Below are 16,755 nucleotides of genomic sequence, written 5' to 3'. Positions count from 1 at the left end.
CTACAGGCGGAGTCTCTCTTTGTCTGGTTGTTAAAATCCAAGGTCATTAACACTGGGGGTGATAGAGGAGGAGGGGGGGGTGGCCTTGGGTAGGTGATGGGTGCATGAGTTGTCATCACTCTTAAATATCCTTAATCATTATGTCTTCATGTGTGAGTTTCTTTTGTTTTCAAAGGTTACCTGTTGAAAGACACAAAAGAGGGAGACAATGGAAGCTCTTCGTTGAGGCTTTTAATGCTGATAGATCTAAAATAACAATGGACAAGCTTTCAAGGTGATCAGCGGCAGTATCGTTTTCTTATTCCGTCCAGGTGGGCATGAGTCATCTGTGGATGTAGAGCATTAATTTTTGTTTGAGTTTCTTCTCTTTAATTTTCAATACCTAAGTAATACACACACACACACATATATATACATATATATTTTTTGCATCTTACTTCAATGCATTTTCAAGCAAACTACATACAACAGAACAAAAGAATATTTTGAAGACTTATTCTTACAAGGGTCAGTTAATTTGGACAATCTCTTTCAGGTACGGAATAGCTGACTAGGGTTAAGTCAATCTTTTTTATAAAACAAGGCAAGGCAAATGTCCTTAACTAGGGTTACTGATATTGTTAAATTTTTCTTTCAAATCTTCTTCGAGCATCTCTTGTATAATGGGGTAATTTTCCTTGTTTAGTTGTATTAATGTAAAGTCATAGATATTTCTGGACATAAATATATTTCTAGGAGGCCAATCATTACTATGTGATTTCTCACTTAGGAATACAAAAAGAGCATTATTCTTCTTGCTAGTTCTTCTTTTCAGCTTAGTCCCGTTTCTATACAGGATTGCTGTTTTCAATGAGCTGCTTCCATCTACCTCTGTAGTGCAACTTTGCTACATAAAGTCCCTTCTCTCACAAGTCCTCCCTCACACAGTCTCTGCATCTCTTTCTTGGTCTTCCTCTTCTTCCTCTACCCTGCACTTCCATCCCCATAGCATGCCATCCAATATGGTCTCCCTTCCTGCACAGTAGGTGTCTGTAGCATCTCAGTCTCCTCTCCTGCGCTTTCTTTGATATTTCAACCACCTTTGTTGATCCTCTTATATACTCATTCCTAAAACTATCCTTCCTCGTTGCTCCAAACATCCATCTTAACATTCTCATCTTTGCTACATCCATTTTTTCCTCTGTCTTTGTCATACTTGTCTTTTCTGTACCATACAGCATAGCTGGTCTTACCACTGCCTTATGGAACTTAACCCTTTAGTCTTAATGGCACCCCTTTGGTACAAAGGGCTCCAGAGGCAGCTCTCCAATTGTTCCAGCCTGCTTCTATCTGATGTTTTACCACCTCATCCATTCTTCCACCAGTATCTGTACTTGTCTACACTTATCTACTTATCTTCATTCCTCTGTCCTCTAGTGCTACTTTCCACCTCTCCAATTTTCCAAATTCCTCTCCAGAACCTCCCTCCTCTTTGCATGCAACACAATGCCATCTGCATATAATATACTCCATAACACTGTCTCTCTTGCCTCCCCCGTCATGCTATCCATCACGAAGTTGAAAACAAATGGACTAAGGGCTGATGATGTATTCCAACCCTCACCTCAAATCCTCCAGTCTCTCCAACACAGCTCCTTACTGTGGTATAAACATCCCAATACATCTGAATCATCCATACGTACTTCTCTGGGAACATCTCCCTCAGACTCCTCCAAATTTTCTGTCTTGGGGACTCTGTCATAGGTCTTTTCAAGGCCTACGGACGCCATATGTAAGTCGCTTTGTTTTGCTGTGAATTTCTCCTTTAGGAGGTCTCAGACAGAACATATCATCTGTTATTCCAATTCCTTTCATAAATCCCAGCTGTTCTCTCCCAATTTCTACTTCCTCTCTGAGTCTGGTCATCTATCATTCTTTCTAATATCTTTGAGGAGTGGGACATCAGTTTAATACATCTATAATTACCACAATCTTGAGCACCCCCCTCTTCTCTGGTATCCTCTCTTGATTTAAAATCTTTTCCATCAGAATATAAAGTATTTCTACTCCTTCATCTCTAATGAAACAATCAAGTCAGTCATAATTTAAGAGTCATAACCAATTAAAGTAATAAAAAAAATATTTTAGATAAGTTATTAATTGGCAATACGTGACTTTTACATATTGACATCATTGTACACATATTATGGCATTACATGTATGTGAAAATATTTAACCGGATTAGCCCATTTGGGACTGACTGACTTGTTCTCGAATTTTCAACATTGTGTTTTTGCCCCATGGGAAGGTCTTACGCTGACTCCGTTATATATATGTATATGTGCGTGTGTGTGTGTTTTGAACTTCAAACCATTCTTAAAAATAACAACATCATAGCTAAGGAAAGAGTGGTATATCTTGGGCATTGGCAAACACTTGACAAGTGATTCCCATATAATCATGTTTCAATACAAAGCTAAACCTATTCCAGTAGAAATACTTGACTCTTTTTCTGCCTCTCGTGTAAACAGCTATCTGTATTTTTATAATAGTGGCAAATAGACATTTCTGCATAGCTAATGGTGTGAAATTCCTGTTAGCATGGAAGTACACACTTATTTATATTCAGCCTAAAGGCAGGGTTATGCGGATCTATCTAACGTCACTTATTGTTTATAAATTCAGCAACGGACAGCAGTAACGGTTTTTATCTACAGCGAGCAAATTCACCTATATACATAAAATTAGTTGTTTATAAAATGCGGTGATGTTATAAGCCTATAATTGCTGTCCATACTCGGCCACCTGGATACGCTAATCCTCTCTGCTGTCTAGGTCAAGTAACGAACAAAAAGTAACTGCAGCTTACTTTTGCTGTGCACATACATCCCTGAAATAATAAAAATGAAGACACATTCACACGCCAATATACTGTACTTTACCGATATTTTCAGTACATGTGGCTTTATTCCAGACGTACAACCATTTTTATTTTTTTGTCATTGGTTTTGGTGCATCGCAAGGAATCAGCTTTCATTTCCAGTAATTAGCAAGTATATCATTGCATCAGTTTTTGCTTACTTCATGAATATAGTTTGTCTTCGATGTAATCCTATGATTTTACTCAATTTTTTGTATTTGTTTTACACATCAGAATATTTACAGAAAAAATATAGAACATTCACAGAAAAAATATGCAAAAAGTTTATACGTGATATAATTTGTTCTACTGAATTTTACCACAAAACTAAACTTTTTTTGCCGTAAAAGTATAAATTTTCTGTGACATTATTCCTGTGATCTTATTACCGCCCACCATAACCTTTTTTTTCGGGCGCATTTCATTTGGGCGAATTTTGGTATAATCAGTATATCATTTGGTCGACTATTCATTACTGTATATCGTTTGGGCGACAAAATATCAAAATCCTGCAAATTGGCACCAATCATTTGGGCAAACCAGAGTAAGGAAAAAGAGGCAGAAGTATTTTAGGACATGTTTTCACGTGGTGATAATTCTGTAATCAGTTGGCGGATAACTCAGTAGTTAGCTGGTTAATAATTGACGGTAGTTATCAGCATTAGTTATTCATTACTCGGCCAAGGAAGGAAATATATCAGAAACAAACCGACGAAAAAGGTGCTTGATATTTTCTGGTTTTTCTTTTTGTATAGACATAATATTGAAGAATGTTTCGTGGCGGTGCACAAACAAAAGCAACCAGATGTTAAGCCAGAATTAGGTGACTAACCTTAGCTATCCGAAGTTTGCGGATCGTAGCCAGGATAAAAGGAAGACCGATTTTCTTAAGTTTTTGTCCTGGCGCTTTCAATTCTAAAGCGAACCCAGTTTACTCGTAATTCTAAAACTAAGTATTACCAAGAGATTGGCAAAACTAAGGACCAGAAGCACATCACCCATCCTCACGAAATCCTTTGAGCAATTTTAACATTCAGAAACTGTAGAGCCAGAGACAAGGCCACCAACTAATTAAACAATGCATTATGCAAAAATCCTGCATTTCTGTCGCCTCACTTAACCGATACATACAAGTCCAACGCTGAAGCCTGTGTTGTACTAACCATCGACAGTCACAGTAACTTCAACAATTTATAGGGCATAAGCAATAACCGCTCTCGGGACAAATTACAGTATTACTATTGAAAATTTGCTGCCTGCTTAGCTTGTTTTACAAACTAATTATAACCTTCACATAGCAATTTGGACTCAATTCGACCCCATAAGATTCTTAAAATGTTTTCTTGGTGGTATCTCATGTCAAAGTGGATTTTCACTTCCAACTACTACCGCTCAAGTCACCTTTACAGGTGTTCTCAACTGAATGCGATCTCCAGATCATAATGAATGATCTTAATAAACGTTGATTATTCCTGTCATCAGATGGGTCAAAATACAATATCACTTTGCTGAATAGGAAGTTTAAATCTGCATAGACTACTGCAAGTAAACACCAAAATTCGATGTTAATAAACTAGAATCTCCTCAGCATTAAAAACCATTATTTCAGTTGCTTCATTTCTCTCATCAATTTCCCCATCTTACCTCTGTTAACCAACCAATCATAGGACATTCTTTGTCTTTCAAGAAATATTATAATCTACAAGAATGCGAACTCAAACAGACGTGCCGTTTTCGAGCTCCGCTTATTTCTTCGTATTCTAGACACCCTAAGTAACCTAGAGGGATCTGTATCTATGTACATTAGAGATAGAAAGTGTTGGTGCTAGTTTCGAGAGACTTAAGCCCTGTCCACACTAGCGGGCACTGCCCGACGGGCAAACACTGTTCCCATAACCCGTTCCACTAAACTTATCGACCGAGTATGGAGAGAGAACGATGCGATTGTCTGGTAACACTGCTTCAGAAGCGAGAGAAAATATAAACAACTGGAAGTGCCCGTCGGGCATGCCCGCTAGTGTGGACAGGGTATTAGGATCATTAGCATTTTACATCTGCCAAGTGGACCACCCTGAGGTGACGGCCGGGTTTCCACCATGCCCTAAGGCGGTCACGTGATTGTGACGTCACTGTAGCGACATCAGTGACGTAAGCATGGGTTCTTAGAAAGCAGTGCAGAGACAGGACTCTGTGGGATTACTGTTTTCTTTTAACCATGAATACAACATAATGTGTGATGTTGTTTCTGATGTATTGAAAGTTTATCACAGTGACATCATCGGATATCAGCAGTTAAGTGGATACTAGGTTGTTATGAAGTTCAGTAACAATATAGTGTTTCAGCCCTTCTGTGATCGCTACGACGAAAAAGAATTTCAAGTGGGAGACGGAAGGGCAGTGCGTGGGATTAATTTTTGCAGGATATATATAAATGTATCAATTCGGTATGCTCCTTTCGACGTGGATAAAATATTCTGGGAGGGTTTGGTCAGGTATAAGGAATTAGGCTGAATAGATTTATCCATGATGAAGCAGAAGGTCCTCTAAATGGGATCAGGACAGCAAGAATGGAACTGAAGTGTAATATCCCTTCATCAATGAATATTCAAGGACACAACATTGTTTATTTACAGAGGCCAAAATAAAACTTGTTATAAACGTGGGAGGGATTAGCATATGGCAGTTGACTGCACGTACCATAAAGACCGAATCAACGTATTCAGCACCTCAGATTTTCCAGCATTGCATTCAGAAGAGAATGAACAAGCAATGGAACATGAAAATGAGGAAGGGAAGAATACTGATAGGACAGGTTTTCCAGCATTGCACTCGGAAGAGAAGGAACAAGCAACCGAACATGAAAATTAGGAAGGGACGAATACGGATCAAGGATATGGCAATGTGGCTACAATTAAAACAAATACGGTTAATGAAAATATTGACAAAAAGGATGAACACTGAGCAGACGAAGAGGATAACAAGCTAGGTCTAAGCCAAAGCCAAGAACAACTCGGGGTGATAAGAGGTTGTAGTTGAAATATACCAGCAAATTGTAAGAAACTCTCTTGATAATATTTCATTAAAACCCTTTGTGAATTTGGGGAAAATGACAACAGTTGAACATTCTATGGATGATGATATTTCCGAGTGCAGTTCTGACAGCGAGAATGCTAATTGTTCAGATGATGAATCTAATGACCCTTCAGAGAGCGAAACGGAAGGTATACCTGGAAATAGCGTTGGTGAGAAACCCGAGATAAATGAATGTTCAGTCAAAATGAAGCAGGGAGGAAAACTCAAGTTGAAAAAGAAAAAGAACCGACGGCCAGATAATGCGAAGAGGAGAAAAATAGCATAACGTTAGTGTGTTGGGTTCTATAGAGTTTCCTTATTGGTCACATTTGTAGCTCACATTTTTATCTTAAGCATGGCACTGAACGGATTGTTGCTACAATTAATATTAAAGGTCTGAATGAAGAAAGCAAGCAGAGGAAACTCATAATGATGGCTAATATACTATAAATTAGAATTAATACCGTTACAAGAATGTTAAAAACGTTACAAGAATGTAAACGTTACAAGAACGTTTACAAGAATGTTAAAAATGGTAAGTTAAATTGTTAAAAATTATGAAAACTTTATAAATTATACTCGTTTAAAAGGTGTAGCAATTTTAATTACTAAACGATTGTCATATTTGAAGGTAATTCGCCAAGAGGACGACGATGAAGGTAGAGTATTGAGTTTGAGAGAAAGCACTGGCGAACAGACGCTTTATTGAATGTGTATGCTCCATCAAGCATTAGAAGAAACACGGAAAGGGAAGAGTTTTTTGACAACCTGCATTATTCCGTGAGGAATAATGTTGATGACATATGTGGGGGAGATTTCAACGCTCTAACAAGCCTAAGGGGTGTAAGCACAAGAGATGAAAAATTAATGTCTAAGAAATTTATGATGTAAGGGAATTGGTTTGAAGGATGTATCAAATATAAATGTAACAAAAGAATACATGTATGTACGAGGGAACTATGCTTTACGTATTGACAATGTAAAAAAAAAACTATTCAAATATTAATTTATGTGAAACTGTGCCCATATCCTTTTCAGATCACAACTTGGGTTTTGTCAAAAATAAAACTTAAAACTATTGTAACTGGTAGGGGTATATGGAAATTAAATGTAAGTTTACTGGCAAATGAAAATGTAAAAGAAAATTTCAGGGCCTTATGGGAGAGTTTAAAAAAAGTGTTTTCTCTGATTTACTAGAATGGAGGGATTATTCTAAGGTTTAGATTAAAACATTTAAGTTAGCTAAAAGGATAGCATTGGAGAAATATGGTCTAAATAATCTCTTGCAGTATAGGTTAAAAGGATTACACATGGAAGCAAATGAGGACAAGGTGGAATTTGCAACAATAACTTCAACAAAAACTAAGATTGAAAGTTTGAAAAATGGCATTTGTGAAGTGAAAATTAAGAGACCAACCTAAAAGGTGAAAGTTGCCGTGTCACTTGCTAAGGGAAGAGAAAAGAACGCGAAATGCCCACACATTATGTAATAATGTCAAGGGACCAGAAGGACAAATATCGTATAATTCAGATGCCATATTACCATATGCTACAGATTTTTACGAAAGCTTATATGGGAAAGTGAATGTTGGTATGAATCTTGTTGTTTTTGGAACTATGTAATAAACTCGACGATGACGACTGACACATGCTAAATGCAAATGTTAATGAACAGCAGTTAATGGCTGTTATTAAGAGCCTGAATAATGGGAGAGCACCACGTATGGATGGTCTACCGGCCGAATTCTATAAGGAATTTTCGTCTATTGTAAAAGTTAAGTTGTTGGTTGTTAAAGTTCTTTAATGTAAACGTCTGGCATCACAAAACACTGGTGTGATAAAACTACTCAGTAAGGGGACCAAGGGTCAGTCATCAAGTGACTGGAGATCTATTTCACTTTAGAAAGTTGACTAAAATAATAGCTAAGATATTAGGAAACAGGCTTAATAATGTTAACATCCGTGATGAACTAAACGAAAAAAAAGCTATTGTAAAACTGGATTGGGCAATGGCCTTTGATGCCGTTCACCAATTTTTTCAAAATTGTATAAATTAGGAATGCCAGACTTATACGTAGAGTGGGTAAGAATGCTTTCTAAAAATTGTAGCGAGTTGTTTATGCATCAATAGTCATTTAAGTAGTCCCTTTCCTATTGAGAGGTCTGTAAGGCAAGGTTGCCCTCTCTCCATGCTTCTATATGTTATTAATCAGGAGCCTCCATTACAAAATTGAAATTAAAACATACCACCTCAGTTTCCAAATAAATTGAAAGTGCATCCAAGGATTTGCTGATGACATCAGTTTTTGTTGCCACTGATCATTCAGTGGTAGAAGTCAGTAGTGTAAGTGATTTTGAAAATGCAACAGGTGTAAAACTGAACAGATAAACGTAGTATCACAGGAATAGGTAACTGGGTGGACAAAAAAGGAGTGAATGAACTAAAAATTTGGGGAATTCTTTGCTGTCAAACAGACTAGTACTGCACAAAAGAACTGGGAATTTGTAATTGGCAAGCTTTAGAGAACAAATATGTTACCAGATTGATACCTCAGTTTTTCAAAAAGCTATTATTGTAAACTCACTGCTGTTGTCAAAAGTATAGTATATATATCCCTCATTGCCAATTAATGAAACTCACAGAAAATAATTATTATATTCAGGTATTTATGGAAAAGGAAATATCAGCTAATAGGTAGGGCAACTTAGTCTTTACCCAAATATGGTGGCGGCTTGAACAATAGGTTTATAATCAAGCTGCTGTTCTACTTGCAGCCACAAACCTTAAAGAAGCCTTATTTGGAAGGGCTACGAAGGTTTATTATAAAATCAGATCGAGTTATTTAACCGAAACAACCATGTGTTAATGTATCCTTTGTTCCTCCAATGCTCTATTCCAGAGCAATAGAGAGCAAGATTAGTTTGGATGGATTTCCAAATTTAAGAATTTTTTATACTAAGTTCCTGCCATTGTTGAAAGTTATCCTTTGTTGCGTTGGGAAAGGATATGGAAGAACATTAAAACTTAAACCAATAGATATTAAGGAAAACTCAATGATATTAAGGAATGTGAATTTTTATATAAATATGTACACAAGGTGTTAGCTACAAATGAGATTTTAGTTACTGAAAACTAAAGACAAATTGTGATTCTTGTAATGAATCAGAACATACAACGCATATCTTTTACTTTTACAGTAAAGTGTATAATGAACTCGGGTGGTTCAAAAATAAACAACGCGCTCTATTATGAACAAAATGGCTAAAGTTAATGTGACATTACATAAGAGACTGATTACATTATCTAAAACTGTAATCTTATTGTTATGTAACTATTGTATATAGATAAGTACTTAGAAACTTTACAAACCTTTAGCTTTATCAAAGGTTAAATTATTGCAGATGGCTCCTAAAATCCATTTACGGTGAAAAACAAAATGTAAGATGGGTTTATGGAAGTATTTTAAACTAGTTAACTAGTTATTATGCATACAACAAATATTAAGCATACCACAATTACTGTAAATAAACCTTATTGAGTAAGAAAAAAAAAATAGAGTACTTCGAATCCACAGGATATGCATAGCCTCTGTTCAACTGTAGTCATCTGAGTAACAGAATTTAGAGCACACTTCTAATCCTCACAGGGTATGCACAGCGTCTACAAGTTCAGTTCTAGTTGTCAGGGTGACAAAGTTCAGAGCGCTTAGAATCCTCACAGCGTATTCAGTCTTAACGAATAAGCTTTGCTTTCCATTAGTATTAGTGTCGCGCTTATGGTCCGCTGCAGCTACACCAAGAGCCTGTGCATAAGAAAAGTTTGTTTGGTTTTATAATACACTAAAAGTTTCTATGACAACCTACCCTCTCAAAGAGAAAATAGCCTGTTCAGTTAGTCCTAGCAGCTACTCTAAGGTTATTATAATTAAGGTTATTAAAATTAAAGTAACTTACTTTTAACGTGCTTTTTTACCCCATTTTTATATGGGAGTAAGCACGATGCCTTCTTTTGAAGGACTGATTTATAATATACTAGATTTATAATATACTAGATTTATAATATACTAGATTTATAATATACTAGATTTATAATATACTAGATTGTATAAGTAAACTTTCCCATTAACAATACAATGTATTGGTATTGTTACTCCAAACTCCCATCAACTCACATTAACAACCCCATATATTTCTAGTGTCGTTCCTTCAAACGACCAAAAAGATAACAGTATTGAGAGTGTCATCCTTTAAGGCAGTGGTTCTCAACCTGGGGGGCGCGCCCCCCTAGGGGGGCGTCAGCAATTTCCAGGGGAGGCGCGAGGACTCGGGAAAATTTAAAAATTCTAGAATTATATTCGTTATTTTCTTAACAAGAGTGAGGTACTAATATTCAGAAGTTTATAAAAAATATGCAAACGTATTGCCTTTTAACGTTAGTTTCCTATAGTCTACCACTCTAGTTAGACTCGCTAGGCTTACCATTATTTTGTCATTATTTACCTCCCTCCCTGTACCTCCAAACTCCTTCTCTTTCTCTTTTTTTTTTATGTTCCTTTAAATCTGGGAGGGAACTTTACCCACAGATGCAAGGGGGGCGTGGAGGGAAGGACCAGCTCTTGGAGGGGGCGTGGTAATAAAAAAGTTGAGAACCACTGCTTTAAGGTATATTTAATAGGGCACTACTCTTACACAACTGCATCTAACTTTAGTGCTATATAACTTATGAAAGTGCCATGCAATGCAACACTATTGTCTGGCAACTTTCGTCCTTCAGTACCCAGTCTTGAGGGAACAAACCGCACAGCCCCAAGGGACGAAAAATCAAGTTGGGGGATTCAGATTAAGAAAGGGGTTCCCGAAGCAAGCTCCCGCGCTGGAGGAAAGGTGGATGAAGGTAGGTGTCAATGAAAATATGCAAAGCAATCTGAACTGTATTTCCTAACATGAAAGCTTTTTTTGAAGAGTAAGAGGGGGGAGGGTGGGAGTGTTGATTGCGTTGACGGAACGTTAACAAGACCGCCCAAATTTGATTTACAATTTCCACTAACCAGCCTATTAGAATACCTGACAAGTCCACGACATCAGTGTCAAAAAAATTCTTTAAAATACAAAGACCTAAGCCTCTTAGAAAATAGTTAAAATCCACCTATTACCTGTCTAGTTCCTATTTACTAGTGGGAATGAAATTCTATGTTAGAAAAGTATGTCAGGCAGTTACCCTAACCTATCTCAGCCGCACTAATACATTCAAACTTACATCTCATGACCAAATAAAGGATTCAAGTGTTGTAATACCCTCTGCTATTAACTTTCACTGTCAAATGTCTCCCTAGGTCGACAGATTTTTTACCCCAGTCTACTGTATTCCCAGCATCATTAGGAGAGACTTCAGTGTATTACCTTCATCCTAACCCCAGCATCTAAAAATTAAAATATTCTTTACCCTATTCTATACTATCCTATATTTCAAGTTCCATATCTAATTTCCCATTAAGTCCTAGCTACACGAAAACTAGGAACCTTACAGTTACAACCTAAGTTAAAGGTCGGTTGGTCTGAAATTCTCGTGCATGGTGACAAAGTCACCATGCTAGTTTTTGAACTTCCTGTTGTGCATGGTGACTTGTCACCATGCACAACAATAAAGTCCACCTTTGCCTGACAGATGGCACCGCCACCCCGGCAAAGGTGGACTTGGGAAGTGGGCAAAGAATAAAAACTCGCACGCAAAACTCTCAACTCGCACGCAAAACTCTCAACTCGCACGCAAAACTCTCAACTCGCACGCAAAACTCTCAACTGCACGCAAAACTCTCAACTCGCACGCAAAACTCTCAACTCGCACGCAAAACTCTCAACTCGCACGCAAAACTCTCAACTCGCACGCAAAACTCTCAACTCGCACGCAAAACTCTCAACTCGCACGCAAAACTCTCAACTCGCACGCAAAACTCTCAACTCGCACCTTTTCAGCCGAAATAATTACTCAAGGGCTTTAAAAAAAATTCAAAAACTTCAAAATTCCAGAATAGAAACTGAACTTAGTTCTAAAAAGAAAAAAAAAAATCCGAAATTACATGATCAAACCAAACAAGGCAAAAGTTTAAAAAATATTTTAAAAGTTCAAATCCACTAACCTAAAAAAATACTAGACTTACTCTACAAACATTCAAAAATTACCTTCCACACAAACATCCACACACCCACTAAAACTTCCACAATTAAACATTTTAATGCTAAAATGTAAGTAAACTAATAAAAAATAAAGATTAAATACTTTGTCTTAAGCGTTCTGAAGCTGAAGCATAACCTACAATTTCTTGAAATGAGCAAAGCTGGAAAGTTTAATTTTAACCTTAACATAAAAGACTTCAAAATTCTCAAAAGTAAGGTTATAGTCTCTGGAAAAAAAAAAAAACCCAAATGCATTAAAACAAAGGCCTAAACTTACAAGTAGTTTTGATTTTGGAAAAGAAAAAAACCAATCTAAAACACGTCCGGGGCGTTGCTCAAGTCACTCGACTGGAAAAAAACCCAGAAATACTCACCATTAATCCTGTTTAGCCATAAGGTATCACTACATCCAAAACTAATTCAATAACTCATTGTGGCACGCTTATTTAACGACACACCCTAACCTGAAATAAGAACAAAAACTATATTAAAACCCAAAATGTTCTAGAAAGTGGAAAGAACCAAAGACTTAATACAATCACCTGGGCCATCTTTTTAAGATTTAATATATCAAGAAGCAGCAAGCAAGGCTTTATAAGTACTGATAAACGTTATTACCTGGTTACCGCCACTTAAGTCTACTTAATATATACCATCATTAGGAAAGCTATGGTAGTAGAGTTAAGCCTCTCTAATCCTCAAGAAACTTTTGAGACTTACTCTATTGCAGCATAAATTTAAAATGAAAACATCCGAAGCACTGCACAAGATTCCTAGTATAAAGCAAGAGTGCATAGAATGACTACTCAAAAGCAATCCAGTTCAGCTTTGTAATAAATAGGCTTAGAAACAATCTTAAATACCATGCTTAAGGGCAATCTACAACAATACCTAACAAACACTTTGAACGCCTAATGGAGAAGTTTACAATAAAATTGAAGATACCAATATTTAAAAAAAAAAACCCGGCAAATTGAAAACTTTCATATAACATCTGTCATAACTCAAATACCATGATCTAAATATTTGAGAAATAAGACGCAAAACTGGCAGTAGTATCCACTCACCAACCACCAAACCTAAAGCACGCCTTCACGCCTAAAATCTTGCAAAGGCTATTCGCAATGCGACAAATAAAAAACTGCTCAAGCTTCCTTAGACCTCAAATGAATATTGTAAACAAGCAGGCAAATGAAGCATATAGGCTATTTAAACAATGAACAAACTAAGCCTGGCTTAGACAGCATTTATATACACTGCGCATAAAGGCTATACAACAAAACACCGCCTGAAGCGAGATCATACAAAATAAAAGCAAATTAAAAAAAGAACTCCTCTCCTAGTCTACAGAAGATTATAAAATATAAAAAGCACCATACCTTGAAAACGTACATGGGCTCGTCAAAATGGGAATCATCCCCGTGGAGGACTGTACACAACACTAAACAAATGAAACAAAGCGAAACCAACGATCGCCCAGTACAATACTACCGAGATCTCAAACGCCAATAAACAAGGAAGGCGCGTTAGTATCAAGGAAACCTGCCTTACCAAGCCGGGGACTCTACAACACTGAAACAAGCTGTTCTTGAGGATAACAGCCAACGACCGCTGCAACTGCCTGTTTGTGGGACACCACTTTATCGCCCTTTCGCCACCCAAGAAGTTTTAAGGAGCTGATCAGAAAATCGACAGAAGTTATTATTATTATTATTATTATTATTATTATTGAGATTTGCCGGGCACTCTTCCTTGTTAGCGAACTACCCCAATTATGTAGGCTATCAGTAGTTTGCCCATCTGAAAATTATTATTATTATTATTATTATTGTTATTGTTATTATTATGGAGATTTGCCATTAACTCTTCCTATTCAGCAAACTACCTGAATTATGTATCGGTGTCTGGTCTTTATCTGGAATTATTATTATTATTATTATTATTATTATTATTATTATTATTATTATAGTTGTTGCTGTTGTTTTCAGCAGTGCTTAGGCATAAGACCTCATGAATATTCCTTTTTACTAGCGTACTTAATTTAGTGTACTGTATTGTGTTCATCTTATCGTTCATCGTATATAGCCCGGAGCTGAAACAAAGGATATTATTATCATTATTATTAGTTAATGTAACATGGCGTCACAATGACATGGTCATAGACAAAAATAGTATAGAACACTTTTGTTAAGGTGATTCAACGGTGAGCTTATTTAACTCACACCAATGAATGCAAGGTAATTTTCATAATTAAATTTATTATTACTAATTAAAGGTGCGTAGGTTTGTAATCTACTACGGCAAAAGGTCACCTTCAGCGATTTGCCATATGAATTCAAGGTTTTCAGTGATAAATATATCCCAAAATTTTGGGGAAATTGAGGAGGTAGGAGGACAAAGTGGCATTAAATAAATCATTTATATCTGTCGTAAGTGATATAATTAGCGGCTAATTCGAACAGTGGTCAATGAATTTACTGAAACCAGATCATATTGTTCGATCATCGCCTGATATTCGAATCCTGTTTCGATATTATTAGGTGGAGCTATGAAAACTATTATAATGAGGATTATATATATATATATATATATATATATATATATATATATATATATATATATATATATATATATGTGTGTGTGTGTGTGTGTGTGTGTGTGTGTGTGTGTGTGTGTGTGTGTTTGTGTGTGGTAGGTGGAGCTCTGAAAAATATGATCATGTGGATTATATATATATATATATATATATATATATATATATATATATATATATATATATATATATATATATATATATATATATATATATATATATATATATATGTGTGTGTGTGTGTGTGTGTGTGTGTATACTCGTATAGATAGATAGATAGATAGATAGACAGTTATTAAGCCACCAATATACTTTAATATCCAGTTCACTACAACTCGGGAATAATTTAACTTACATCTCAAGAGAGGTATAAATTGACATCGACTCTGCTGTACACGCCTGTCGAATTCAGATTTTGTACTTAGATTCGCTCTCAACCCTTCTTTACCATGGTAGCTGATTGGTAAATTTGTAACGCGTGGCTAATTATGAATTTGTCGAATTTGTCTTATACACCGAGGGTTTTTCTTATCTTCACAAACATTAGGCCACAATTATCATAAAATATCCAGTTCACTATATTAGGTGGAGCTCTTAAAATATGATCATATATATATATATATATATATATATATATATATATATATATATATATATATATATATATACAGTATATATACAGTATATGTATATATATATATATATATATATATATATATATATATATATATATATATATATATATATGTGTGTGTGTGTGTGTGTATATATATGCTCACACGAATGTTAAGCCAGAAATATCGTTAATTGCCTAATTCACTATACCCCATGAATAGCTTACAACCAGAAGAATTTAGAAACAATGTTGTACTTTTGACCATGGGTGATGTACAATGAATTTTGACCACTGACCCATCAAGAAAGGTGTAAGTTGATATCAAATCTGCTGTATAGTTATAATTCTCTTTTATTTTGATGGACATCAACAAGAGCATTCTCTACGATTCTTCGATATGAAGGCAGAAGGGTAGTCAGGTTCGATGTTCGTACAGACATGTTCTTAATGCCTCTGCGTACGGGGGTTTTATTTTGCTGGTATATCCTCTATTTTGTTATGCCCATTGGTTTGAAGAGATATCTTACTGGCTTGGTTGATGGCTTTTCCGCTGACATAGTGAGGCAGCTGGTTGAGTTGTTTACAGATGAAATCGACTTCTTTGCCTATGTAACCGTCAGTACAGGTTCCTGGTCCTCAGAGAACAAAATTACACTTATACCTCAGTCTTCATTGATATTGCAATGTCCTGATAGTTAGGAAATGAATGCAGGAAATAGAGAACGTTGGTCTTCTATAGACGTTGAAACTGTACTTGAATGATTCCCTGTTGATATATCTAAGAAGACTAGTAACTTCCTGTCCTTTTCTCATTCAGTTTTGAACGCAATGCCAGAGGTGAATTAATTTTGCTGCAAATAGATATCAAAATCTTCTCAACTATTATTCCAGAACGTGAAAATGTCATCGTGTCGCACCAAAACCACTTTGGGATTGAGTCATCAAAGTACATGCAGACATTGGCTTAAAGAGGAATCTTTCAGTTAAAAGAGGGCATGTCACTGGTTACACGGAGCTTGATTAATTTCAATGGTTTTTCTTCATGCCCAGAGGAAACAGGTCTTCGTAAGGAGTTGATTTTTCCATTATGAATTTCAGGATGTTGTTTACAGGAACCTTTGTGAATAATGATTCCGCCTCCTGGCTTATGAGCGTTATGTCGTTCACTGTGATATTTAATTTACAGACTTTCTAAATAGAGTCCTTTGAGTGTTTTATAAACTACCAAGGAAATGTGTCAGCAAACCTGCTAAGTTTCTGACAGTAAAAGTGAACGAGACTCAATTTCGCAAAACTGGGAGTCAGAGAATGCCTTTCTTGTGGGTTATGGCGAGTCCGTAGAAATATGGTAAAGAATAGTTGACGAATTCAGGTTAAAAAGTCACAGGCAGAAAAGTCACA

The 16,755-nt window shown here is 36.2% G+C and overlaps 1 long non-coding RNA gene across 1 annotated transcript; it reads right to left on the bottom strand.

Annotated features, from left to right (window-relative positions):
* Positions 1 to 9,383: 9,383 nt before the first annotated feature.
* LOC136853893 (uncharacterized) lies at positions 9,384 to 13,678 on the bottom strand. The gene is made up of 3 exons (XR_010857560.1): positions 13,525 to 13,678; positions 12,520 to 12,609; positions 9,384 to 9,774 (listed from the first exon to the last, which is right to left on the bottom strand). It is a non-coding gene; the product is annotated as an uncharacterized lncRNA (long non-coding RNA).
* Between the last annotated feature and the right edge of the window lie 3,077 nt (positions 13,679 to 16,755).

This window comes from Macrobrachium rosenbergii, chromosome 28 (genome assembly GCF_040412425.1).
Source record: "Macrobrachium rosenbergii isolate ZJJX-2024 chromosome 28, ASM4041242v1, whole genome shotgun sequence".
NCBI classification, from domain to species: domain Eukaryota; kingdom Metazoa; phylum Arthropoda; class Malacostraca; order Decapoda; family Palaemonidae; genus Macrobrachium; species Macrobrachium rosenbergii.
This window is presented reverse-complemented; position numbering and strand designations above follow the sequence as displayed.